This window comes from Ursus americanus, chromosome 6, assembly GCF_024610735.1.
Source record: "Ursus americanus isolate L20-20 chromosome 6, mUrsAme1.1.p, whole genome shotgun sequence".
Taxonomy (NCBI): domain Eukaryota; kingdom Metazoa; phylum Chordata; class Mammalia; order Carnivora; family Ursidae; genus Ursus; species Ursus americanus.
This window is the reverse complement of record NC_142132.1, coordinates 11642904-11670833: the sequence shown is the minus strand read 5'-3', so window position 1 is coordinate 11670833 and position 27930 is coordinate 11642904. Positions and strand designations below refer to the sequence as shown.

Genomic DNA, 27930 nt, shown 5'->3' with positions numbered 1-27930 from the left:
TATTCATTCTTCTTGTAATGTGCATTTTATGCTATCATGTATGGTGTTGCTATGAATATTAAAGAATGATTTCATAAAATATTTGTCCTTTTCTTGAAAATCTTTAGTTACTTCCATTGCCTACAGGATAAAAGGGGGGACCTTTGGACTGTATCAATAGGATGTCCTGGGCTCTGGCTTCTGTCTGGATTTAGCCAAAGGGGAGTACCGGCTAGGCTTGCCAGATAAAATACAGGACACCCCGTTAAGTTTGAATTTCAGATAAGCAATAATTTTTTTAGCAGAAGTATTTCTCGTGTAATCTGGCAACCCTTGTACTGGCAGGAAAGGGAAAAGAGAAAGGGAATCACATTTATTCCCCAAACTTCCCACCTGCTGGGCCACTGCCATAGTAGGCTGGCTGGCTGTCCCAATCATAACTTGCCTGGCAGCCCTCAACACACAGCTCTCCAGCTTCTAGGAATCGGTCCTTCCTCTTGCTCCGTCAGGCCTAAAAGTGGTAGTTAATAGCTCGCGGCTATTATTAGTATCGGGATACTGTACCAACTTCTTGCTGTTACTAAGTCCTGCCCACACTTTAGTAAATAGATCCTGATTCATTTCTTTTCAACTCTCTACTTTGAGTGTGTTGTCTGGGCCGTGCTGGAGACAGACAAGCCTGTGCCTCGCTCTTTGAGACAGAATACACAGATCTCCCCCGCCCCTTTTTTTTGGCACTCCCACAGCAATTTGTGTATACCCTTATAAGTCCTGGAAGGAACTTATATGGGACTGTCTCTCAGGCTCAACACACCAGATCCAGTTAAGCCCCTCTGATCCTTTCTGCTAGTTGGTCCCTCTTCTCTCCTTTGGGGTGGGATCTCCTATCTTGCTTTCCTCTCTGCACCTTTGGTATGAGCCCTGTACTCTGAGCTCTCTAGGCCCCAGGTCTCTGAGACCTCAAGAAACCTTTTCTCTCTGAATAAACCCAGATCTTGCAACAGAAAGGTGTGGCTTTCAAGGCCACTGTCTTAGTTAAATGTTTGAAAAATCCACTCAGGAGCCCTGTGAACTTCTATGACCTTCTAGGCCTTCGTGCCAGACCCTGACACATTCTTCCCCATGAGATGAGAAATGTTACTGTCTTTATGGATGAGGGCCGCAGGGCAGTAAGAAAGTGTCAGGATAGAATAAAGCCTCAGTTACCTCCAAATGTTAAGCCACAGCGAGGTACCTAGTAAGTGAGGGTTCAGTGCTTAAGAAAGATTTAAAAAGAGTTAATAATACCGGTGCCTGGCTGGCTAGATCAGTGGAGTGCGTGACTCTTGATCTCGGGGTTGTGGGTTTGAGCCCCACGTTGGGTGTAGAGATTACTTAAAAATAAAAATTAAAAAAAAAAGACTTGATAATACAAATAGTTAACCCCTTATTGAACGTTTCCCCCGGGCTGAGCACCGCACACACTACCAGTCTTCAACACGCCTGAAAGACAGTCAGGCGTGCCACCTGAGTTTCAGCTCCGGCCATCCTACCCTGCGCTCTGGGATGCCAGGCTGGGAGTCTGCAAGCTACGCTTCTCCTTCGTCAGAAAGAGTTTGGAAGGTGAAGGAAGAGAGACTTGCTCCTTCCTAAATCTGCTTGCTGATCGCCTCGGAGCAGCAGATGGCTCCAGTTTCCAACTTCTTTCCGCATTCCTGGCACAGGCTGGGGGAGGGGAGCGGGGAGGCCTGCACCTCGCATGTCTGAGCCCAGCTCCACAACACCCCTCCTCCAAGATCCCGAGGTAGCATGTGGCTGGGAGCCCCCTCCTATAAATTTATAGGCTCTTGTGATGGATTGTTACACCGGTGACCCCCGATGGATCTTGCCTCCTGAAATCCAGGCCCTCGAGCGGTCCCCTCTGGCAGGACTCGGGCTAGATCAGGAGATGGGCTTTGGCGAATGGGAGCAGACGGGAAGCAGAGGCTGGATGAGCTGGACGAGCATCTGTACTCTGGGATCCCTTCTCTCAGACTGTTGCCACCAGTAACCTCCTTGAACATGAAAGAGGCGGAGAGAGATTGAGAGAAAGGCCAACGCCTCAGATGTCCCAGCCTCCCTTCCAGTGGAAGACTGCTGCATGAATGAGTCTAGGCGAGACCAGCGGAAGAACTGCCTAGCCAACCAGCTAACCCCGAGGGGGTAAGTCTCTAAGCTTTGGGGTGGTTTTTGAGCAGCAATAGGTCCTGAAGCAGTTCTGGTAATCCCAGCCTCTTCCCTCCACCAGAGGGATGGTGGCTGCTTTCTGTAGCTATTCTCCATGACCTCAAGATACCCGTTTTGTTCTCTCAGCCTTCCAACACATGTTTCACGATCTCCCCATGTTCTCTCTGTGAACTCAACTAGCGTAATTTCTGTTTCCCTGACTGGACCCCAGCTGACACAAGTGCTGTTATATCCATTTTACAGATGAGAAAACTGAGGTTCAGAGAAATTAAGAACTATGCCAAAGGTCACTGCTAATAAGGGCCCCAGGCTGACTCCAGAACCCTTGCTCTACTCCATGGTAACATTATTAATCTACAGCAATAGGTAATTGTACTGTATAATAAACAGGTTGTTCCAGATTATTAGGATGACGATTATAATGAAGTGGATGTCACCACAGCAAGGGCTCTGTTCAAGATCCGGAAGGCTCCAGCTCCTGAGCCAGCAGAGGGAGCTCTGTCCCTAAGGACCCAGCCAGAGGCTGGCTGACCCAGAGGGGAAAAAAGATAATTCCCGTCATGGTCACAAGATTTGGAGCAGCTCTTCACCATTGGACACTTTATGCTCCTTGAGGGAAAGGGAGAAAAAGCAATGTGACAGTCATTAGACCCCAAGAACTGTGTCCATTTAAATTGTCGAAATATGAAACTGGGGCCGCCCGGTGTGAAGAGGAGTGTCCTTCAGGAGAAGGAGTTCAAAGTTCCTTCCTGTCCTCCTCCCACCTTGTGCCTGATTCCACTCCAAGGTTAAGAGGAGTTTCTCTGGGGTCAGCCATATTTGCCAGGGACAGAGTAACTGAGTAAAGAGACCTTGTCCCCGTCCCCGTGTGGTTCTTTCCTGAGTTCCTTCCTGTAAGATAATAACAGGAGGAACATAGGACAGGACTGCTCCCTCCTGGGAGAGCTTCTGGCTGTCTGGCCTGTCCTCCCTGCTCCCTTGGCTCCCAGACCTGCACCAACTCTGCACTTGCTCTAGAAGTCTTCTCGCTCCTGCTCTCTGGAAGCACTCTCCCTGATGATGATGGGTCTCTGTGAAACCAGCTCTTCCTCCCATCCCAGCGGCAAAACCTGAGACTCAAGTCTGAGCTCTGGAGTGGTAAACACTAGACCTCAAAACCTGTAAGCAGATCTCACAGCCCAACCAAGGTGGGGAAAAGAGGGCAGCACGGGGCCAGGCCCTCTTACCTCTTCTCCCTGCACCAGGGCTTACAGCGAGCACTCATGGGTCCCTTGGCTTCCCAGCTACCTGTCGTGGCCTCGGATTTTGGAACTAGATCTAGGTAGAAGCAATAAGCCAAAGATCGAATTTGGACATTCTCGACCTCCCCTAGCCAAAATGCCATTTTAAAAAATGAGGTAATAGGTAACACATACTAAGGAAATTTATCTTCTCATAATTCTGGAAGTAGGAGTCTGAGACCAAAGTATTGGCAGGATTGGTTTCTTCTGAACCCATCTCCTTGGCTTGCAGATAGCTTCTCCCTGTGTTTCCACATGGTCTTTCCCTGTGTGCACCTGTGTGCTAATCGCCTCTCTCCTAAAGATATCATCACCTACCCTAATAACCTCATATAACTTAATCACCTCTTTAAAAATCCTCTCTTCAAAGCCAGTCACATTCTAAGGTACTGGGGCTGAGGACTTAAACACATGTTCTTTGTGGAAGGGATGCAATTCAGCCCTCCATATAGACCACGTATGTCAAAAAATAAATAAATAAATAAAAGGAAATCCACATCCCAAAGCAATGTAGTGAAATTGCTGAATGTCAAAGACAAGGAGAAGGTCTCAAAAGCAACCAGAGAGAAAAGCCACACCTCGCTAAACTGTAGGATGCCTCTCCATCAAGCATCCTCAGATCCAGCTTCCAAATGAGCTCAGCCCCTGGCCTGTCTCTCAAGAGGTCTTGCCCTGAGATTTGCCTTCTCTGAATTTATACGGCATTCCAAGCCTGTAATGTGGCTTTTCTGTTCACCTGCAGCTGAGGGGGGCTGGCAAGGTCACCAGACCTCAAATCTGTCTCCCACACACACCAAAAATTAAAAACCCATTTGGTTTACAGCATCACTTTAAAATCGGATGTGTGTGGGGGTAGCTAAAGTGGACAGATGGGGTCTGCATAGTTGTCAGTGTAGGAGATGGGGTCGGTCAGTATGCTGAGCTGGGAAAAAAAAAAAAAGTAGCATAGACAGGATATAGTTCACAGTTTTGCCAAAGGTCCTGAAGGCAGGTGTCTTTGGTGAGGGAAAATGTTCCCTGCCACCCCTGTCTCTAGTGCTCATGGTCACCAGTGCCTGAGGCCTGGCATCTTACAATTTAAATTGTTGTGGGGGGTGGGGCGCCTGGGTGGCACAGCGGTTGAGCGTCTGCCTTCGGCTCAGGGCGTGATCCTGGAGTTCTGGGATCGAGCCCCACATCGGGCTCCTCTGCTATGAGCCTGCTTCTTCCTCTCCCACTCCCCCTGCTTGTGTTCCCTCTCTCGCTGGCTGTCTCTGTCTCTGTCGAATAAATAAATAAAATCGTTAAAAAAAAATTGTCGTGGGGGGTTTTTGATCTACTGGGGGGGGGGCAGCATCAGTCTTAACCCCGATTGTACCAAACATTTGTCTCTGTGCTAGGCAAGACCTCGAGAGATGATTGGTGAGCTGACTGATGGGAAACCCTGGAGAATCTTTGTCTGCCAGAGCCTACAGCGGACTCCGACCTGCTGGGGTGGGGTGGGGGGGTTGAGGAATCAGAACCGAGCTGTCCACCCACTGCTGTAGCCGCTGCATCCACCACCGTCCCCTCCTGAGTGGCAAGAGGCCTCCACCTTCTCCACGGACCTCCACTTCAGTGCATTCTCCACGTCGCGGTCAAATGATCTTTTTGAAAAAATAAGAATCAGACTACATCACTGTTTTGCTTAAAATCTTCTGTAACATTGGGAATGAAATCTAAACTCTTGGCTGTGGTCTGTGAGATCCTGCAAGATAATGGGCCCCATTGGTAGAGTTTCTTCTCTTTCTCTTCCTCACTATGATCCAGCCATCTGGACTTTTCTCAATTCATCAAACATAGCCAGCTCTTTCCCACCCCAGAGACTTTGCCCTTGTTCTTCCTTTTGCTGAGAATGGTCTTTCCCAGCTCTTCCTGGTGCCAGGCCTTTGTCATCTATTAAAACCCAGCTTGTATATCCTCTCCCTCACCTCCGATGGGAAGTGGATTCCCCTAGTTAGTCTTTATTTCATCCCTGTTTATTTCCTTCTTGGTGCCAATCATAAGCTCTACTTGTTTTGTTTGCTTGCTCTGTCTCCCTATCTAGAATCTGATAAGACAGGGACCCACCTCATCTCTTGCCCGTTGTATCTCTAGCCCCCAGCACAGTGTGGTGCATTCAATAGACTTCACACGCTGGGTGCTGTCCAGCTGGGGTCCCTGGACCCTGCAGAAGAATTCTTACACTCCAAGGGAACCCAAAGCTCAACAGAGTCACAAGAACTGCACCTGTGGCCCAGTCCAGCTCAGTTCCCAACCATCCCAGCTACTCTCAAAATGCAAATTGACCCCAGGAGCCAAAAGTAGTTGAAATGCAGAGCTAGCAACAGTTTACCTCCATAAATTCGACTCCCTGTTGCTCATGGTATTAACTCTGGTTTCAGGCACTCCCACTTCAATTAAGACTTGGCACACTTCAACATACCTCTGAACAGCAGGACACTGATTGAATTCGAGGTGCCAGGAAGCCAAATGGAAAAATAATAGTAAAACCACTGGTCCTTTTACATTGTAGTTAAAAGCTTGAACAAACAGCTATTACGCCTCCTCTAATGTTCTATTCTCTTCCAAATTAATCTGGAATAAGTAGAGTAACTTACACTGTTTTTAACCTGCCCCATTAGGCATGTCCAGTGTGGTCCACGGTGCTCTCAATGTGAGGCTCCACTTTGTCACCCAGCTTCACTGCTGGCATGCAATGTGGGTCAAGTTTATAAGATCTGTAAATGTTGAAAAGAAGGTTTAATTATTCAAATGGCTTTCTGCGTGTATTTTCAAATAAAACTTCTAAACAAATATGTAATTCTATAATTAAATTGTTCCTCCTTTGGTCATATAACTAATGGTACACCCATTCAGTGAAATACTGCTCAGTTATTTAAAAAGAATGAGGGCAATCTATACGCATTAATATGGAAGCACGCCCAAGATTATTAAGTGAAAACAGCGAGTTGCAGAACAATCTCTCTGTGTGCATGAGTATGTAAATATATTTTCTTGCAAGCATAGAATATTTCCGGAAAGACACCCTAAGTCATCGCTGGAAGTAGAATGGTGAGGGATGATAATCGCTAAAGTATGTCAGGCGCTTGCTCGGAGCCCGCCATTGCACCAAGAGTTTTCCAAATGCCTACATTTAATCTCCACAATGACCCTGAGAGCAGGGACTTACTATTATCCCTCATTTACAGATGAGGAAACTGGGCCAAGAGAAGTAAAGTAACTTAACTTCAGTGTCCTATATTGAGGGCTACATATATATATTTTTTAACCTTGAATTTGCATGATTACTTTTCCATCATAAAAAACTAACTCCGTGATGATTTAAAATCGTTCCCTCTTGGATTTTGAAACCAACAGGGGCAGGGAAAATGCTGAGTCTCACCAAGTTCTATTACACCAGCATAATCAATAAAATACCATAATACATCAAAACCCAGATTGTGTGGCTTCTAGCTCGTGCCCTTTTTCCGGCAGCCTTGTAGGGAGAAGGTGGTAAGGAGCCGCTGAAATCATAATGAGGACTCCGCAGAAGCAGGAGCCCAGGAATGAAGAAAGGCAGGGGGAGGCCGTTCTGATTATGGATGAGCTGACCCCACTGCTCACCACGGTGACATGAAGGGAGGCCCCCAGACTGATGGGTCGCACTGCCCCCAAAGTAGCCTAAGCAATTCAAGATCAACCACCAGCTGCAACCTTTTATCCAGCCCCCCGCCGATAAAACCCATTATTATTAAACACCTGCTACAATGCCTCCCACTAGCGCTTCGTTCGACACCCACGACAGCACAGAGCTCCGTTATCCCACTTCAGCAGCAAAGAATCTGGCACTTTGGGGAAATTCAATAATTTAAGTCCCACAGGAAACTGCAAGGTTGGGACTCGAAGGTAGGTCTGTCTGGCTCCCTGTTAACTCCAACACTGGGGCTCCCATGGGTGAGCTGATGGCAGCCGGATCTCCTATGTTCAGCCCTCCTTCCTAAGGACTTTCACCCAAATTGTGTAAGATGAAAGAAAGAAAGAAAGAAAGAAAGAAAGAAAGAAAGAAAGAAAGAAAGAAAGAAGGAAGGAAGGAAGGAAGGAAGGAAGGAAGGAAGGAAGGAAGGAAGGAAGGAAAGAAAGAAAGAAAGAAAGAAAGAAAGAAAGAAAGAAAGAAAGAAAGAAAGAAAGAAAGAGAAAGAAAAACTGCAAGGCTCCTGCCTCTGAGCCAATCTGTCTGCTCCCCAGTCCTCCACACTAGAGGAACATGGCTAAAGAAGCATCTGCTACCAGATCGCCCTATCTCCACCCGCCTGCCGACCTCCGAAATCCCCCTGTTCTGCCGCTCACCAACCCCAAATTCCGGAACTCCGCCCCACTGCAATCTGAAGATAGTGTTCAGAAACTCCAGGGTCTGCGACGTTCTCGGAAGGGCCCATCATGCCCTGAATCTCACGCTCTAGAAATCCGATGTCTTGAAGACAAGATCCTGCGGCGGGTCCTAAAGGACTTTCTAACGCTAAAAATAATGGTGACGGGCAAAGGCAGACCCGGCCAGTCTCCTGCCGCTCCCTTCCTTGCACTTGAATACGGGGCTGCCTGGAGTCACAGGTATGCACGCGCGCACACACACCGTTTTATTTTTTATTTTTTAATTAATTAATTTTTATTTTTTTAAGCTTTTAAAAATTTATTTGTCGGAGAAAGAGAGAGAGAGCGCAAGCAGGAAGAGTGGCAGGCAGAGGGAGAAGCAGCCTCCCCGCTGAGCAGGGAGCCGGATGTGGGACTCGATCCCAGGACCCTGGGATCATGACCTGAGCGGAAGGCAGACACCTAAAGGACTGAGCCACCCAGGCGTCCCCACACCCCTTGTTTTCAACCTGGGGGTCTTGGCTTGCTCTTCCACCTGCCTGAAGTGCCCTGGCTACCTGCCTTCGCACGACTGGCTGGACACTCAGCTCGGAGAGTGTGTCCTCCACCTCCAGCTGGGCTAATGCTTTCCCACCGCTAGGGTTTACTGCCCATCACAGGGTTCCTAGCCCGTGACATTGAAATGTGGCTCCCACTTTGGACCTCAAGTCTCAAGCTGGCGCCCAGGTTGCTCAGGGTCTTGGCTGATGTCCGGCATCCCAGGGGTGCTCGGAGCAGGTACGGCACCCTGTCCAGCGGTGGTGTTCGCAGCCTCCCGGAGGCCTCTCTGAGGTGTCATGGCGAGGTTCCCGCGGGGCAGACTCATTACATAATGCCAGGGCTTGTAAGTTTGCTGCTTATCCGAGGTGCATCTGCACGAAGCTGTAATTGAAATAGCTTCCAGGATGGAAAAAATCACTTCTAGAATTTAATTTCCAAGCTTGTGGCCTGGATCGTTCAAGCTGATTACAGGAAATGGTTGGAGCGCTCATGCTCCCTGTGCTGGATCCAGATGGGTGTGTTTACTAGGCTGAGAAATGTTAATCCTGTCTTTGGCCCCAGAAATGTCTGGCATTCACTTTGGAGGAGAAGAGAAAAATAGTGTAGTACAGCCAGTTAGCCTCCGTTATATTTCTCTTAAAGAATGTTTACTGGAAACAAAGTGAGGGGGGAGCGGTCTGCCAATTTGAACCTGGAGGGGCTGGGGGACCTTCGCTGTTCAGGACTTAGTGTGCGGCTGTTATTTTCAAAGGGCAGAAAAAGAATTTTGAGCACCATCAACAGCCTGGCCCATGCCGAGAGGGCTGAATGTGGACAGAAGGAGCACACCAGGAGAACGGAGCCGAGATGTGAATCTGCTCTCCACTGAGGGGTATCAGTAGGACCGTGCATGTGGTCAGATGATGACTTGACAAATACTAGCTCCACGTTGACTGAGCCCGGGCTTTTTGCCAAGCATTATGCTAAAAACTTCACATTCCTCCTGTCATGTGATCCAGTAACTCTTTGCAACAGCTACCAATTTTATCCCCATTTACAGTTGAGGAAACTAAGTTTCAGAGGGCGACTTGTCCGAAGTGGTACTTGGCCAACACTTCCACAACTTGACACAATTTTTAAAAAAACCCCTATGGCCGTAGCGCAGCTAGCCCTGCCTCAGGCTGGCCGCCCCTCCCCTGTGTAGTGAGAATGCACTTTCCTCCAGCTGGAGAACAGCAGGTGCCCTATGGGCCCCTAGCAAACGTTCTTCCGCACGGCGCTCAAGACCGCATAGACGACAGATTTATTAACTAAATGAGTGACCAGCCACTGCCTGCCCGGTCCAAGCGCTCTGAGAGTCTGTCTTTGGTTATAAGTGCAGTAAGCAGTGAGGGAGAGGAGTAGAGCTTTCTGGGCCTCCCAGAACGCTAAGGTGACAGCGAGGAGGGGAGGAGTCCCTCTTTGTCAATCAGGAGTGCGTCCTGATGCTGGCGCCAGAGAGAGCGTTGAACCCCCCTGTGGCCCTGGAGCTCAGCCCTGTGACTCATCCCCGCAGCCCCTGCCTTGCCTATGCTGTGTGTGGAGCTCTGTAATTAGTTAATGAACTATCTGAATGATATTTCTCTAGTCATTCAACCAGCCCCGTCCTCAGGGTGTAATTGTATTTAAGGTTATTTAAAAACATTGTTGTATCCAAATAGAGTTTACATCAGCAGACAGCCTGATTAGTAATCCTGCTATCCCTGGTGTATCTAAATCGTGCTATAAACTGCCTGGTGAGTCGTGCAAAAATGGCTGCCCCAAGGAGTTCCTCTCCCCCACCCCAGCGGGGCTCTGCTGCCAGAAACAACCGAACGTCTGAGAGGGGAAGTGGCAAAAGCAACCTGTGGCCAGAATCCAATTACCCTTGTTTCAGAACAGACTGTTTTCAGAGGATGTCTCCGCTAATTTGATGCTCGTCTTTAGACATGAACCAACTCTTCCTTATCTTTGCAAGAAAATATGCTGACACGGATCTTGGTCTGTCTTCCTTTACCACCTTTTTTGGAAATATGAGTGATACAGTTAAAAGCCTGGGTGTGGCTTGCTGAGCATCTCCAAGCCTCCATTTCTTTGTCTGTAAAATGGGAATCATCGCAGTCATGAGAGTTGACATTTTAGTGCACGGTTCCAAGTGTTTTGCATGAAATTATTTCATATGGTCCTCAGGATAACTCTGTGAGATAGTATTAGGTACGGTAACTAGGTACTATTATTATCCTCACTTTTCATGGCAGGAAACCGAGTCACGGAAAGGGTCACTAACTTCTCTAAGGCCACTTCCCTGCAACTAATGGAGCCAGGATCCAAATGCAGGAGATTTATTCTAGAACCTTTGGAGTAACCATTCTGCTAGTCTGCCTTTTTTTTTTTTTTACAAGATTGTGAGGATTCAGTGAGATTCGCTAAATAAAGATTTACTGTGTCAATACTGTTCTAGGTGTGAAAGTTAAGGAAAAACCCCTGCCCTCAAGGATCTCACATCCTAGTAGGGAAGGATTCTCCATGTAAAGGATTTAGTGCTACGCCCAGGACAAAGCCAGGGCTCAGTTCCAGCTGTTAGGGCTTTAGAAGTTTCTGCGTATTTTGGTTATATATGTACATGTTGTAATGCTCCTATTAGATTATAAATTCCCTGAAGGCAGATTAATTTCTGCTTCTTTTCTGTATGCCTTCCAACTCCTACTCCTTACATGTAGTAGGTAGTCAGTAAACATTTATTGAATAAGCAAACCTATTGATCCTGTAATACATGAAAGAATTACAAAAAGTGCTTTCTCCATGTATCACTGCAAAAATTCTCAATGCAAAGTCAATCTGTAGCTATACCTGCAATGTAGAATTGTGCATCCATGTCAATTGTTAGGAGGATCAAATGAGATGTGCATGAAAACCTCTTTGAAAACTGTAACGCACCAAAAATCGGTAATGTGTTATTGGTATATGTGATACGGAGAGGGAGAGAAAGAGAAAGACAGAGAAAGACAGAGAGAGAAAAAGACAGAAACAAAGAGAAAGACAGAGAGACACACAGAGAGAGACACAGAGAGAGAAAGAGAGACTTCTGTGCTTCCAGGGGAGCCGATGCTAATCCCAGGGCATGAACTGCCCTTCCTGTGTGGATGGGAACCCACCAACCACACAAGGCAGCAGTGAGTAAATAGCAAGTATTTGCACACAAGCCAACACGAGGAAATTTTCTTGTAAAGAAGCGAAAAGGTATACTAGTTGTCTATTGTTGCATATTACTCCAAAATTTAATGGCTCAAAACAACAGCAAACATTTCTTACTTACCACAGTCTCTGTGCATTAGGAATTTGGGAACAATTTAGCTGGATGGTTTTGGCTCCGTGTTTCATGCTGTCAAGATGTCAGCCAGGTCTGCAGTCACTGGAAGGCTTGGTTGGGGCGGGAGGAGCCACTTCCCAGGTGACTCACTCACAAGTCGGTGCCGGTCCTGGGTGGGCAGCCTCAGCTGCTCCCCATATGGGCCTCTCCACAAGGCTGCTGGAGTGTCTTCAAACGTGGCAACTGGTTTCCCCCGGCAGGCGCGATTCAAGAGACCAAGGCGGAATCTACCACGTTTTTTATGTTCTGTCTTGGAAATCACACACCCTCTCTTCTGCAGTATCGTGTTGGTCACACGAGTCGGCCTCATGCAACGGGGCAGGGGGCTATATATGGGGCGTACTGGGAGGCGCTGACCAGGGGGCCATCTTGGAGGCTGGCTACATGAAGGGGACTTGGGGCTCCGAAATCAAGAATAGTGGCCACAGCTGGGCCCCTTAGAGGTAAGAGCGGGAAGGCATCCTGGAGCCAAGGCAGTTCTGGGCACTTGAGTGGCAGACATCCCTGTCTTCTTGTTTTCCCCCTTCATGTCACCCTGCTACACCCCTCCTGTCTTCTGCCAGTTCCTTCCATGTTTCTCACTCTCCATTCCTAAAAGGAGAGCCTGATGGGTCAGTTCCTCTTTTTCCCAGGTCATCATAGGTTACCTGACAGCCTGCAAGTTAGCTTCTGGGATCCATCCTAGCCCAGACGTTTGGGGGAGTCAAGGTTCACATGGTCTAAAATACGGACACCTGAGCACAGGGGTCAGGACAGTCTCACTGAGATGACCTAGTGGAGGATTGCGGGGGTGGGGACGGGACAGAGCTCAGCAAGTGTAGTCTGCTCCACAGGCACAGGGCCAGACAGAGGAGCCACAGGTGGGGACGAGGAAGAAAAATACGGACAAATAAGTTGGTCCCTGGCCTCTCTGTTTAAAGAGGAAGATGCCCATAACCAGATAATTTTAATTAGACTATAGTAGAAGTTCCCTGGGGCAGGCCGGGGGGAAGACTTCTTTTTTTTTTTTTTTTTTTTTAAGATTTATTTATTTTAGAGAGAAAGAGAAAGCCCGAGTGGGGGAGGGGCAGAGGGAGAGAGATTCAAGCAGAATCTCTGAGCACAGAGCCCGACGTGATGGGGGGCTCAGTCTCACAACCCATGACATCATGACCTGACCTGAAGCCAAGAGTTGGGCGCTTAACCGACTGAGCCACCCAGGCGCCCCTTGGGGAAGACTTCTTAAGAAGACTCCTGCCAGGGCCTTGAAGGATGAGATGGAAAGATCCAGATGAAGAGAAGCAAGGATGGCATTTAAAGCAGAAATGATTTGGGGGAAGGTGGGAATCTGTGGTAGGACTGGAGGGCAGGCCGGATGGGAGAAAAGCTGGTGAGGTCGGTGACACCGTGACAGAATGAGGAAAGGACTGTGGGTGGCTCGGAAGTCCCCCCCCCCCCACCCGGCCCATAGCAACTCTAGAGGGGAGGCCAGGTCCAAGGCTTCCTATAAAGATTTGTAGAAACCTGCGAGCACCCAGCCCTTCAGGTTCTGGTTCCCGAGGGGCTGTGTAGGATTTGAGGAAAGTTGTAGTCTCCATTAAAAAAGACCGCCATGCTTATGGAGAAGTAATGGCTTCTCCCCCTAATGACTAGTTCCCTTTAATAGCAATCCCTCCGAATATAATTCCGCCAGGATCCAAATTAAGCCAGGCTTTATTCAGCATCAAGAAGGCCACATCTGCATAATGAAAAGATTTCGTCAGAGCCCGAGAAAAGTCTCCCGGTGGGCTCTCCATCAGACACCTCCTCATCCTCCCACAGACAGTCTCCCAACCAACTCAGAAAACGCCTGGAGAAGAAACGCCTTGGAGCAGTTCAGGCCCAGCCAACAAGCTTCTTACAGAGGACTCAAGATTCCTACGTTAAGTGTCCTACGGCCACTTTTATGTCTCACAGACCATGTTTAGAGTGGGACTTCAGAGGTAAAAGCGAGCTCCTAGACTTCCACTCAGAGACATGTGTGGCTTTGGTGAAGCCTGGCCTTGGGTTGGGGAACCTTCTGTTACCGAAGTTCCCAGAAACTGCGTGGCTTGTGGTTCAGCACCTGCCCTCTGCAACCAGCCTCCCTGGGTTTATATCCGAGCTCTGACACTTTCTACTGTGTGACCGTGGCTAAGTCACGTGAGCTCTCAGCACCTCTGTTTCTCATTTGTGAAATAGGGATTGTCCGAGTCTGTTTAAGCTGCTGTAACAGGACAGCGCACTGGGTGGCTTATAATCAACAGAAATTTATTGCTCACAGTTCTGGAGGCCAGGAGTCCAAGATCAAGGTGCTGACGTGGTCTCATTCTGGCGGAAGCCCCCTTCCCAGTTCATGGCCAGGGCCTTCTAGCTGGAAGAGGGCTGGGGATCTCTCTGGAGCCTTTTATAAGGCGCCCTCGTGAATTAATCACATCCCAACGGTCCCATCTACTATTACCATCACTTTTGGGGGTGAGGATTTCAGCATAGGAATTTTGGGGGGGACATAAGCATTCAGACAGACCGTAGCAGGCATGATAACACTAACACCTCCTAGTCAGGGTTCTTGTGAGGAGTAAGTGAATTATCCTCATAGAAGATTGGGAGCACTGGCACATAGAAAGCTCCATGTGTTTGCCATTATTATTATTTTAGTGCAAATTAATGCATCTGCAACTCTTCTCCCATTAAGCTGTAACTATAACAAATTGTCATTTGCAGTTAGCTGTTCGAGCCAAGCATCTAGCTCCGATCATGGAAGAAAGCGTCCAGTCACCAAGCTCTGCTGCTTATTACTCCTAAGTACACTTTGACTCTATCCACTTTTCTCCAGTATAGATGGTATTTATACAGCAGGCTTTGGACCCAGAGTGCTGGGTTCAAATCCTGACTCTGCTTACAAACTGGGTGACCTTGGGCAGGTTCCTTAACCTCTCTGAGCCTTAGTGTTATCTATAAAATAATAATAATGATACTTACTTGACAGGGGTTTGCGAGGATTGAATGAGATCATGCAGGTACCTGGAGCTTAGACATTCAACCAAACCTAATTTTCATTACCATTATCCCCATTCTACACCATCTCTCACCTAAATGTCCATTAGCCTCTCAACTAGTCTCCCGGCCTCCAATCTTGCCTTCCTACAAGGCATTCTCCACATGGCAGCCCAATGATTTTCCTAAAAACACAATCTGATCACGTCACTGCTTTGCTTAAAATTCTGCCAATGATTCCCATTGCCCTTGGTACAAGGTCGCACAGCCCGAGAGAGGCCTCCCTGGACCTTCATGATCTGGTCCAGCCTCCTTCATCAGCCAGAGCCCCGCTCCACCGTGCTGCCACCACACTGGCCTTGTTTCACATCACGAAGCTTCCCCAGCGCAGGCCTTCGCACACGTGGTTCCTCCGCACGCTCTTACGGCTCAGCTAACTGACTCCTGCTCACCCAGCCAAGGCCAGCTCACGGGTGACTTCCTCAGAGACGCCTTCCCCAGCTTCTGGCCAAGGAGGGCTGGTCCTTCTTGCTGTTAACTGATGTGATGAAATTCTTTGTATAGTTTTAATGCCTGTCGGTGTAGGAACTTGGTCTGGGGTTTGTGTGGTTCACGAAGCATTCCCCAGAGCTTGATGTAATGCCCGGCCTACAGTAGCCACTCAATAAACATTTAAAGAATTGTGAATTATTGAATGGATCAATTAAACAAATGTGGCATCCCTGCTCAGGACCTAACCCTCTTCTCCGAATGCCACTCCACAGAGCCCTAGTGCTCTGTGCCCTCCCTTGCTCTGTGGGGGCAGGGGCAATGGGACACACCGTTGAGAACCCAGCAGGCTGAGGACAGGCTGCCCTGTCACCGAATCAGAGCAGGAAGGCCCTCTTAGAGGCTGGGCATCCTGTTTCCCTGCTCCGTTAATATAGCCGGTGACCTGGAGCTCACTCCTGTTAGCAAGTTCTTCCCCATTTCGACCTTAATTCTGTCTCTTGAAAAGTTCCCAACCATTCGTGAGATTTTTGGGTGGGGGGGGAGAGAGAATGAGTGGAGGCGGGAGGGGCAGAGGGAGAGGGAGAGAGAGAATCCCAAACACAATTCACGCTGAGCGCAGAGCCCAATGTGGGGTTTGATCCCACAATCCCACGACCTTGAGATCATGACCTGAGCCAAAATCAAGAGTTAGAAGCTTAACTGACTAAGCCTCCTAGGTGCCCCCATTTGTGAGATTTTTATTTTCTTCTATGACTTCTGTATTTTCTGACTTTTATAGAGTGTATATAAATTGCTTTTGTAATTAGAAAACAATACATTTTTAAAATTTTTGAACACAAAACCTAGTTCTGCCCTATATATATATTATTATATACATATATATTCTTTTCCTGCCCTTTATATTAACAAGGAATCTACTCGCTGGCCTCCCCTCCCACGTTAGATTGGTGACTGAAACCAGCACACACACAGTCTGGCTTCCTGTGCCCTAGGACCTGCCTGCTATTTGCTCTGTGGCTGCCATTAATTAGCAAATGCTTTTTTCAACTTGCAAAGGCATTACCAGCCAGGAGCTGCCGGCCTGCAGTACCATATGGAGTCCCAGGGGGCCACCAGGTCCATCCCAGAGGGTCTTCCTCAGCAGTTCACGAGTCCGTCTTGGCTTCTAATGGCCAATCAACTGTATGGCAGAGCTTCACGGGTAATCCATAGGATTTGAATAAAATTAATCCACGACACAGAGGAATTCTGGCAAATCAAAACGGGTTTTTCCCAGGTGCAAGTGGGTTAACCTCTGGCCCATGGCCTATAAGAACAACCCTAAAGAACACAAAGAAAGGCCAGGTTAAGGCTTGTTGGGTGCAATGCTTCATTTACACAAGACTTTAAAATTTAAAACATGCTTCCAAACAAGGATATATAAATGCAGGTACTTAAAGTTTACTCACATTTAAAAAAAAATCAAACATAAAGGGAATAGTGCTAATTATTCCTCTCTGTTTCCCAAGAATAAGGCTTCTTTTTGTTAGTGAAAAGTGATAAAACGAAACCAGTTTGGCCTTTCAGGGTAACCAGCTGCTGCCCAGTACAAGAATAGGATCTTTAAACACAAATAACAACAACCAAAAAAAAAAAAAATCATTAAATAAGAAAGCCGAGTTCCTAGAGGGATCTAAGGAAAGAAATAAAGAGGGCCTTCCCAGTTTAACAACTCATTTTCTAGAAAATGGAAGTGGCTTCACAGAAATGCTCTCAGAGGTTTGTTCACCACAGCCTTGGAAAGGGAAAGAAAAACATGTATTCAAGCACAACGACAACAAAAGAGCTTATATCCAGTAGCCGAGAGGTGGCACAGAAACACCAAAGTGGGGAAAAGCTAGAGAACTTTCTCTGATCAGCTAGACACTCGGGTAAGGTGGGGAGACCTGTGTCTGATTATGTTACCTTCATATACACACACACATATATGCACGTGTGTGTGTGTGTGTGTGTATAGAGAGATTTATTCTAAAGAATTGGTTCACATGATTGTGGAAGTGCAAGTCCAAAATCTACAGGGTACACCAGCAGTCTGGGGATGCAGGGAAGAGTTGCAGGCCCAGTCCAAAGGCAATCTGCTGGCAGAACTCCTTGCTCGGAGGCCATTGGTCTTTGTTCTCTTAAGGCCTTCAACTGATTGGACGAGGCCCACCCACATTGTAGAGGGTAATCTGCTTTACTCAAAGTCCACTCATTAAACCTTAATCTCATCCAGAAAACATCTTTATAGAAACATCAAGAATAATGTTTGACCAAATACCTGGGCACCGTGGCCAAGTTGACACATAAAATTAGCCATCGCAGTAGTGTTATTTCCCTAACTGGAGTCTACCAATCTGGAAGGCACAGGTTGGCTCTTACCTGTCTGAATCTTCCCACAGGGCCTACTTGAGAGGTGATTGTCAGGGAGCGTTCCATAAATCCCCAAAGAGTGGAAGGATGGAACGGTGAGACCTGACAGACCCTCTGGAAGCAGCCTCGTGCATCTTCTGGGAACAACAGAGGATGTGTGACCAACAGCAGCTTGATCCCCAGAGTGCAAACCACAGGGCGGTAGAGATCCCAAAGGCACAACCCTGATCCTTTCTCTGCTGTGGAAAGGACTCTTCAGCCATACTCAGTCACACTTTCCAAGACAATAATAGATCTAGATAGAAACGTCTGTTCATTTGGATTTGAGCTCAGCACAGCCCTAGCCAGTGAAGGAAAGACAAAAGAAAAACACAAAAGCGTGTTGTGGCTTAGGGAGAGATGTCCCACCCTGGTCTCCGACCATCTTTTTATGATGTACGTACCTGTTTCAAGCTTCATCTTTCTCCCAACCCTATCATTAACTCTATGCAACAAGCTCCACATCTTACCTGTTCCTCCCACCCCAAACCAAGCTTAGATCAGCCCCCTGAGATTAAGCAGGCTCAGAGGAGGGCTACTGCTCTCCCAGTTCAAGCTCAATTTTTTTTAAAGATTTACGTATTTATTTGAGAGAGAGACAGAACACGCATGCAAGCAGGGGGGAGAGGGAGAGGGAGACAAGAAGACTCCCTGCTGAGTGGGGAGCCCAACATGGGGCTTGATTTCATGACCCTGAGATCATGACCTGAGCTGAAACCAAGAGTTGGCCACTCAACTGACTGAGCCACCCAGGCACCCCTCAAATTCAAAATTTTAATTCTAAACCCAGAATCTAATCTCCAGGCTTCCCCTTGGTTCCCCAGCAGGCCGCTGCTTAGACTGGAAGAGGAGGGAGGCCTGGGCCAGACATCTCAAGCAACTGGGGAGGAGGTGGGTCCTCAAGCCATTTTTAAATGCCAGCCCCCAAATTCATGTACTTGTAATTATCTGGTGCCCATTTAAAATTCCTTCTGCATCTGTAAAAATCCTTCTCATTCCTCCTCAGTCCCAGTAGAAAAATGGGCAAAAGATAGGTACAGACTGTTCAAAGAAAAGAAATTCCCAATGTCTCTTAAACACATGAGAAGATGCTCAATTACACTTATAATAATAGAAATGCAAATTAAAAGTACAAGGAGAATAAAACAGACTGGCGAAGATCATAATGTTAGGTAATGCAGTCTGGTAAGATTGTGGGGCTGGTGCAAGGCTAACCTTCTCTGACCTCCTTGGAGAGCAATTTGGCAAAATATCTCAAATTTTAAAATGCACTGGTCTGATGACCAAGCACTTCCACATCCAGGTATTAATAGATTTGTACATTCATGCAAAATGACGTGTGCCCAAGAATATACATTGCGGCATTGTTTGTAATAGAAGACTGGGGGGGACGATCTAAATGTCTATTAATAGGGGACCAGTTAAATAAATTGACCACTACAGCCACTTCAAGGAATAGGAAGGTCCATATGGACTGATATGGAAAATTTTGAAGGGTTAGTACTAAGTGAAAAGAGTAACGAGGATGCCAGTGCCTGGTGTGCATTTGTGAGTGGGAACACATGTGCGCATATATGTTGGTAAATGCACGGAGCACCCCTGGAAGAACGTCCAGTAACCTGGGAACACTGGTTGGTTCCAGAGCAGAGACCTGGGAGGCATGGAAACATCAGAAGGAAGGAGGTTTCTTTTTCACTGAGTACCTGTGATGGATTCATTTGTGACCCATAAAAAGCCTATGTCGAAGTCCTAACCCTCAGTATATCAAAATTTCCTTATTTGGAAATAGAGGCATTGCCAATGAAATTAGCTAAATTGAGGTCATGTAAGAGTAGTGAGGGTCCATAATCCAATATGGCGTGTATCCTTACAAGGGGAAATTTGGACACAGACAGGTGCACAGGGAGGACACTGTGTGAAGACAAAGGCAGAGACTGAAGTGACTCTCAGCAAACCACTAGAAGCCAGGACAGAAGCATGGAACGGGTTTTTTCCTGCAGGCCTTAGAAGGTACAAACCCTGCAGATACCTTGATCTTGGATTTCTGATTTCCACAACTATGAGACAACAGAAATCCATTGTTCTAAACCACCCCATTTGTGGTGCTTTGTTACGAAGACTTAGCGAGTGAATACAGCAAATGCGTACTATACCCTTTGGTGCCTTGTATGTTCTGTATCATGCACATGTATTATCAATTAAAAAAACCATTTTTTTTCCAACACAAATATTTGTTCCTCCCTGAAACCTTCCCAGATTCACCAGGCTGGGTCAATTGCTCCAACTTTTGGGCTCTGAGAATATTTTTATCTCTGCAACATCATTTGCCACATTGTCATGTAATTTAGCTGTTCACAGTGCTCTCCCTTCCACAAAAGGAGCCAAGCCTGCATTTTATTCATCATTGTACTCCTAGAGATAAACCCTCAAGTGTTTGCTGGAATGGATGACTAAATGGGTAACTAACTAGACATTTTTCACTGCCTTCCTACAGTTCCATCACTATTTACTGATTTTTGGCTTGATAAGCTATCAATTCATGTATACTTCGTGAGGGCAACATGGCTGAAACCTGACTCTAAAATTTGGAGGGTTTTGATTGGTGGAAGGAAAACACATCATTTAAAAACACACATAAGCGAGGTGCCTGGGTGGCTCAGTCGGTTGAGCATCCGACTCTTGATTTCAGCTCAGGTCATGATCTCAGGGTGCTGGGATCGAGCCCCACATCTGGCTCTGCACTCAGCGTGGAATCTGTTTGGGATTCTCTCTCCCTCTCACTTTGCTCTTCCCCCCTTCTCAAATAAATAAATAAAATCTTAAAAAAACAAATAAAGACACATACAAGCTTCTGCACACCAAAGGAAACAAGCAACAAAACTAAAAGACAAGCTATGGAATGGGAGAAGATATTTGCAAATCACATTTCCGATAAAAGGTTAGTATCCAAAATACATAAAGAACTTATACAACTCAACAGAAAAAAAAAATCCAATTTTAAAAATGGGCAGTTGGGGCGCCTGGGTGGCACAGCGGTTAAGCGTCTGCCTTTGGCTCAGGGCGTGATCCCGGCGTTATGGGATCGAGCCCCACATCAGGCTCTTCCGCTATGAGCCTGCTTCTTCCTCTCGCACTCCCCCTGCTTGTGTTCCCTCTCTCGCTGGCTGTCTCTCTCTGTCAAATAAATAAATAAAATCTTAAAAAAAAAATAAAAATAAAAATGGGCAGACGACATGAGCAGATATTTCTCCAAAGAAGACATGCAGATGGCCAACAGACATATGAAAACATGCTCAACATCACTTGTCATCAGGAAATGCAAACCAGGGGCGCCTGGGTGGCTCAGTCATTAAGCGTCTGCCTTCGGCTCAGGGCGTGATCCCGGCGTTCTGGGATCGAGCCCCACATCAGGCTCCTCTGCTGAGAGCCTGCTTCTTCCTCTCCCACTCCCCCTGCTTGTGTTCCCTCTCTCACTGGCTGTCTCTCTCTCTGTGAAATAAATAAATAAAATCTTTAGGGAAAAAAAAAGGAAATGCAAACCAAACCACAATGAGATATCACCTCACACCTGTCAGAATGGCTAAAATCAAAAACACAAGAAACAACAAATGTTGGCGAGGACGTGGAGAAAAAGGAACCTTTGTGCACTGTTGGAGGGAATGCAAACTGGTGCAGCCACTGTGGAAAACAGTATGGAGAGTCCTCAAAAAATTAAAAATAAGACTACCATATGATCCAGTAATTCTACTATGGGGTATTTATTCAAAGAACGTGAAAACACAAATCTGAAAAGATATATGCCCCCCTGTGTTTATTGCAGCATTATTTACAATAGTCAAATTATGGAAGCAGCCCGAGTGTCCATCGATACATGAATGGATGAAGAAAACGGGGTATACATACACGACGGAATATTAGTCAGCCACTCAGTCATAAAAAAGGATGAAATCTTGCCATTTGCAATGACATGGATGGATCTAGAGGGTATAACGCTAAGTGAAATAAGTCAGTCAGAGAAAGACAAATACCATATGATTCACTCATATGAGGAATTTAAGAAACAAGTGAACAAAGCAAAAAAAAAAAAAAAGACAAACTAAAAACGGACTCTTAACTATAGAGAACAAACAGATGGTCACCAGAGGGGAGGTGGGTGGGGGGATGGGGAAATAGATAAAGGGGACGAAGAGTATACTTATCGTCCGTCGTGAGCACTGAGTGAGGTACGGAGTCGTGGAATCACTGTACACCGGAAACTAGTATAACGCTGCGTGCTAACCACACTGGAATTAAAATTAAAAATAAATACATAAGTAAATAAAAATAAAAACACATACAAGAGGTTCACTTCAAATGAGTTGGGAGTTCAGTACTTTCTGGGGAGATCGTTCCTCAAACAGGAAGAGGGGTGAGTTTTGTCTGGGGGGAGAGGAAGAGTTGACAAAGGCCTCCTCCCGGCACCGCTGTGCTTGATGAGGGACAAATAAAACAATTTGCTGCTCGTGCTCCTAAGGGTGCTTCTCGTTACGGGTCACAGAAGCTACCTCTGAGCTGGGTGACAGAGATTGATGATATGGCCGCTGAATATGTCTCCTAGCGTTGCCTTAACCTACCACAGAGCGGGCGGCTTCAAGCAACGGAAATCTATTGTCTCACAGTTCCAGAGGCTAGAAGTTGGAAATGGAGGTTTGGCAGGGCTGGGCTCCCTCTGGAAGACTCGAGGGGAGGCCCGTTCCTCGCCCATCTTCTGATGTTTGCTGGCAGCCCTTGGCACATGCATCCCTCCAGTCTCTGCTCCGCCCCCACCAAGCCTTCTCCCTGTGTGCGTCTCTGTGTCCGAATCTCCTCTTATAAGGATACTGGTCATTGGATTAGGGCCTGCCTAATCCGGTATGACCTCGTCTTTTTTTTATATAGCTTTATTTTTAATTTTAATTTTTTAAAAAGATTTTGTTTATTTATTGGAGAGAGAAAATGAGCAAGAGAGAGCAAGAGCAAGGAGGAGGGGCAGAGGGAGAAGCAGAGGGAGAAGCAGACTCCCCACTGAGCAGGGAGCCTGATGCGGGGCTTGATCCCAGGACCCCAGGATCTTAACCGACTGAGCCACCCGGGCGCCCCCAGTATGACCTCATCTTAACTTGATTCCACCTACGAAGTAAGGGCACATTCTGAGGTTCCTGGTGGATATGGATTTTTGGGGGGGAACACTACCCAACCTAGTAGAGCTGTTCAGCTGGCTAGGGCTCACTGGGAATGGAGAGGCAGCAAAAGAGGAAGGAGTATGTAACTTTACAAGTAAGCACAGGACTTGGAACCAGGCAGACTTGGTTACAAATCCTGGTTCTCCCCGCTGGTCAGCTATGTGAATTCGGGCCAGTTACTGAACATTTCTGAGCCTGTTTCCTTGTCTGTGCAATGGGTTTAATGACTCCTAGGTTTGCTGGGCAAAATAAATAAGATCAGGTCCTGACCTGCTTAACACAGCGCCTGATATTTTAAAAATTTAGTTTTGGGGGCGCCTGGCTGGCTCAGTCAGTGGAGCACGCAACTCTTGATCTTGGGGTTCTTAATCTTGGGGTTGTGAGCTCGAGCCCCACGTTGGGTGTAGAGATTACCTAAAAAATACATTTAAAAAAATTAGTTTTTAATGCTAGCGTCCCCATTTCCACGGCTCCTGCAATGATATGGCCCTAAAAGGGGGATATGTAGAGAAATAGCGAAACAGGATAGTTTATGATTAAAGGCCCAGAGGCCTGGTACAGAACGTACCTGCCACAGGAGGTCAGAAGCGGGGGCAGCTGGACTTGAGCAGGCCGACTGTAACTCTTAATAACAAACAGACGCGGAGTTAGAGCTGCAATCTAAAATCCTACAGCTAAGCCGCACGGTCGCCTCTCGAGCAACATGGGAGTCAGGGGCACCAACCCCCACGCACAGCTGAAAATCTGTGTATAACTTTCGACTCCCCCAAAACTGAACTACTAATACTGTTGACCAGAAGCCTTACTGACAACATACACAGTCCATTACCACATTCTGTGTTACATGTATACGGTATTCTTACAATAAATAAAGTAAGCTAGAGAAAAGAAAATGTGAAGAAAATCATAAGGAAGAGAAAATACATATACAGGAATGTACTGTGTCTATAGAAAAAAATCCACGTGTAAGTGAACCCATGCTGTTCAAATCCCAGTTGTTCAAGGGCCAACTCTATGGGTTTTTTCCCCTCCCCCTCCACCAGGGTATATTTCCAGAGCTTATCACTGAGGTCTTCATAGCACAACTAGACCAGACATGTGCTATTTTCCTATCTGCTCGAACACCTACTGCCCGGGGCTCCTCTCCCCTTGTGCACTCGACCATCAGGACATTAGGGAGAGGCCAGAGCTTCCAACCAGGCGGCCCTGCCTTCCTTGTCGATGCTGCCCAGAGCGGAAGGGTCATGTTGGGAGGGGTTGGCTGGTAGAGCTGCACATGGCTGCATGTGTCGATCTCTGATAACATCCCAACGGCAAACAAAAATGACTTGGGATGATCAACATTTTGCCCCGATCAGGGAGAACTGGCTGTTCTCTTATGCCAGCTCATGTGTTCCATTAGAAATGGATTAAATTATTCAGACGCTGAAATCTTTCTGGGTGACATTTGCATTCGGAACTCACCACGATAGCCGGGCGTGAGTCCACAGTCTCTGACCTGTGTTGTGAGTCAATCGGGGGCATCCCCATCATCGGGGGCCTGACGTGATCGGCCACCGCAGCCTGGGGCTGCTCTGTTTCCTCGGCCTTGAGAAAAATTACATGCACAAAACTTTGTTTCTGAATTGTAGGTTTTTAAAATTTTTCCCTGGTGACTAGGGGGACGAAGCCATCGATTCACTTATTATATTTACTGAGTGCCTGGTGAATAGCACGGGCTCTAGAATCAATTGCCTACATTCGAATCCCACCTGCACAAATCATGAACTTTGACACTGAGCAAGTTACATAGCATCTCTAAACCTCAGCTGCTTCATCTGTAAAGGGAGAGTCATCATAATACCCTCCCATAAGGCCGTTGAGAGGATCGTTCCAGGTTTGGTTGCTCAAAGCAGATTGTGAGACAGAAGTCAGCAAGCAGGGCTTCTTGAACCAGTCCTTTTAAGAGCAACACCAGTGAAAGGGAGAGCAGGAAGCAGAATAGGGCAGAGGGGAGAAGCTGAGCTCTGAGGCAGTGCCAAGGAAAGCAGGAGCCACCCCAGGGAGCGCTCTGCAGATGGGAGAGTCCTGAGCCCTACCCTGAGTTGGACCAAAAGGCAGGGCCCTTGTGCCCCTCAGGAGATCAGCCCCTGCATGCCGGGCACTCCTGCAGGGAGATCTTGGGCGAGGCAGTTTCCCCCAGCTCAGCCAGTCCCCCCAGGACAAGTGAGATTGATCTTCCTCTGATCTGGGGAATAAGTTCTTCATTCCTGAAAGGGGATCACAGCCTCCCCAGCAAAGATGAGATCATCTGCATAAAGCCCATCACGCAATAACTGGCCTGCAGTAAATACTTAGTCGATGGCAGCCTTTGCAATGACTGCTGTGACTGTACCTGTTCTTTGCCAGGCACTGTGCCGGAGGCTGGGACCCGGTGGCTGTCAAGATTCTGCACCTGCCCTCAAGAAACTCAATCCATAGGCAGACCAGACCATCCAGCAAGCAATTGCAGGGCGGTGCACGGGGTAGGGTGCCATAGGATTTGTAGCAGAGCATGTAGAAGGGGCACGTGCCCCAGACTGGGAGGGTGAAGGACAGTGAGGCCAAAGGGAATACCTGGAGTTGAAGAGCAGTTAGCCAGGCAAAGGGAGCTGCAGGTGCTGGGGGTGGGGGAGACGGTGGAAGATGCGGTGTGTGCAGATGAGAGAAGCGTGTGTATGATACAGCTCTGCAGGCCCAGAGTGGGCACCAGGGAGGGGGAGACAGGGTTTTGTGGACAGCAGGCCAAGGGGTGTGGACTTGAATATAGAGAGGGCAATGGGAGCCATGAGATCATTCTAATCCGAGAAAGGACATGGTCCATTCGTACTTGAACAAGGTCACTCTGGCTGCCATGGGGGCAAGGGATTGGACATGGACAAACTTAGAGGCCATTGCCTGGGTCTAGATGAGAGATTAGAGTGACCTGGGTCCCGCTGGGGGTACTGAAGAAAAAACGCACACAGTCAAGGAATGTTGAGGCGGCGGAATCCATAAGCTTGGCAATGACTGGGTGGTAAGAGAGAAAGAGGAACCCAGGGTCATGCTTAAGCTTCTGATCTGGGCAAATTCCAGAAGGCCTGGTGTCTTAATCCATTCAGGCTGCTATAACAGAACACCAGAGACAGGGTAGCTTGTAAACAACAGAAATTTATTTCTCACTGTTCTTTTTTTTTTTTTTTAAGATTTAATTTATTTATTTGTCAGAGAGAGAGCACACAAGCAAGGGGAGCGGCGGGCAGAGGGAAAAACAGGCTCCCTGCTGAGCAAGGAGCCTGATGCAGGACTTGATCCCAGGACCCCGGGATCATGACCTGTGCCGAAGGCAGATGTTTAACTGAGCCACCCAGGCGTCCCTATTTCTCACTGTTCTGGTGGCTGGGAAGTCTAAGATCAAGGCACCAGTACAGTTGGTACCTGGTGAGGGGCTGCTTCCTGGCTCACAGACAGCCACCTTCTCGCCGGGTCCTCTTGTGCTGACAGAAGAGGCAGGGATCTCTCCAGGGTCTCTTTTATAAGGGTACTAACCCTGTCCATGAGGGACCTAATCACCTCCCAAATGCCCATATCCAAATAATATCACATGGGGGAATAGGTTTCAACATATGAATTTGGGAGGACACAAACATTCAGTCCATAGCACCTGGGAAACTAATGTCCTAAGACCCAGAGGGGAAAAAAAAAAGCCACCACAGACAGACAAGCTCCCTGTTATTTGGAATGTCTCAGAGGAGCTGCGCTCAGCCAGCTCTCCAAGACTTACAGCTCCATTTTATTTTATTTATTCATTTATTTATTTTTTAAAGATTTTATTTATTTATTTGACAGAGATAGAGACAGCCAGCGAGAGAGGGAACACAAGCAGGAGGAGTGGGAGAGGAAGAAGCAGGCTTCCAGCAGAGCAGGGAGCCCGATGCGGGGCTTGATCCCAAGACTCTGGGATCACGCCCTGAGCCAAGGACAGATGCTTAACGACTGAGTCACCCAGGCGCCCCTTACAGCTCCCTTTTAGACAAACCCACTAGAAGCCCCTGATGCAGTACAAGTCTCAGAAACAGATAAATTAATCCTAGAGAAAACTGTTTCGTCTCTGCTTCTGCCTAGCAAAACAACAACAACAACAACACAACAACAACAACAACAACAGCAGTAGAGAATGCTCCCAGTGTTAAAACTGTGGTTGTAGTGGAAAGCAAATTGAACAAAGAGACACAAATTCACTTTGGATTCAATCTTCAATAAACATCAATATTTACTGAATATGAATTCTGAGCCCAGCCCTGTGCTAAGAGCTTCAGATAGAAGAGTAGACACTGACCAGTGAACTTGAGGGTCCAGCTCCTTCGGTAGTAATGTTTCTTATGGTAAATTGGTGCACTGGCATTTGGGTTTATATATTAGTCTCTTATGTGTTTGCTAAGCTGAGTCAATCCCTGGGGCTTACTCACCTGCGCATTTTAACAAAACTGAGTTTTTGGATTTCAAAGCTGACAGGCAGGACCCATGCAAATGGGAAACATTCCATTGGAAATGAATGATCTGGAGGCCATTCTCACAATTGTTGCAAAAGGAGTAACTTGAGGCAGGAAGAGAGGTTCCAGGATATTCTGTAAATTTGAGTTGAAAAATGAGGTCCAATATTAGCCCAAAGTGTTAAAAAACAAAACTCAACCCAAGTAAACTGAAGATCTAATTGGCTTTATTAAAAGATTCATGAATCAGGCAACATCCTGTCTAGCAAATAGATGCTCTGAGGAGTTGTACAAAATGGAAGGTTGTTTTTTTTTTTTTTTAAGGTTTTATTTATTTATGTGACAGAGACAGCCCGCGAGAAAGGGAACACAAGCAGGGGGAGTGGGAGAAGAAGCAGGCTCCAAGCAGAGGAGCCCGATGCGGGACTCGATCCCAGAACGCCGGGATCACGCCCTGAGCCGAAGGCAGACGCTTTAACGACTGCGCTACCCAGGCGCCCCAAAATGGAAGGTTTTTATAAGAAGGAGGGTGGAGTAAGAAAGTCAGAGGAAAAAGAAGGAGGAGGAGGGGAGGAGGAGGAAAT

The 27930-nt window shown here is 47.2% G+C and overlaps 1 long non-coding RNA gene across 1 annotated transcript in view; it reads right to left on the bottom strand.

Moving 5' to 3' along the window:
• Positions 1 to 700: 700 nt before the first annotated feature.
• LOC123796019 (uncharacterized) overlaps positions 701 to 27930 on the bottom strand; it is an 87735-nt gene continuing 60505 nt past the window's right edge. Inside the window, exons 4-10 of the long non-coding RNA XR_006780650.2 lie at positions 27323 to 27481; positions 23425 to 23480; positions 17626 to 21938; positions 16289 to 16545; positions 6083 to 6202; positions 4983 to 5089; positions 701 to 2012 (exon numbers count right to left, since the gene is read on the bottom strand). This is a non-coding gene — a long non-coding RNA (uncharacterized LOC123796019). The remainder of the gene's footprint in view (positions 2013 to 4982; positions 5090 to 6082; positions 6203 to 16288; positions 16546 to 17625; positions 21939 to 23424; positions 23481 to 27322; positions 27482 to 27930) is intronic.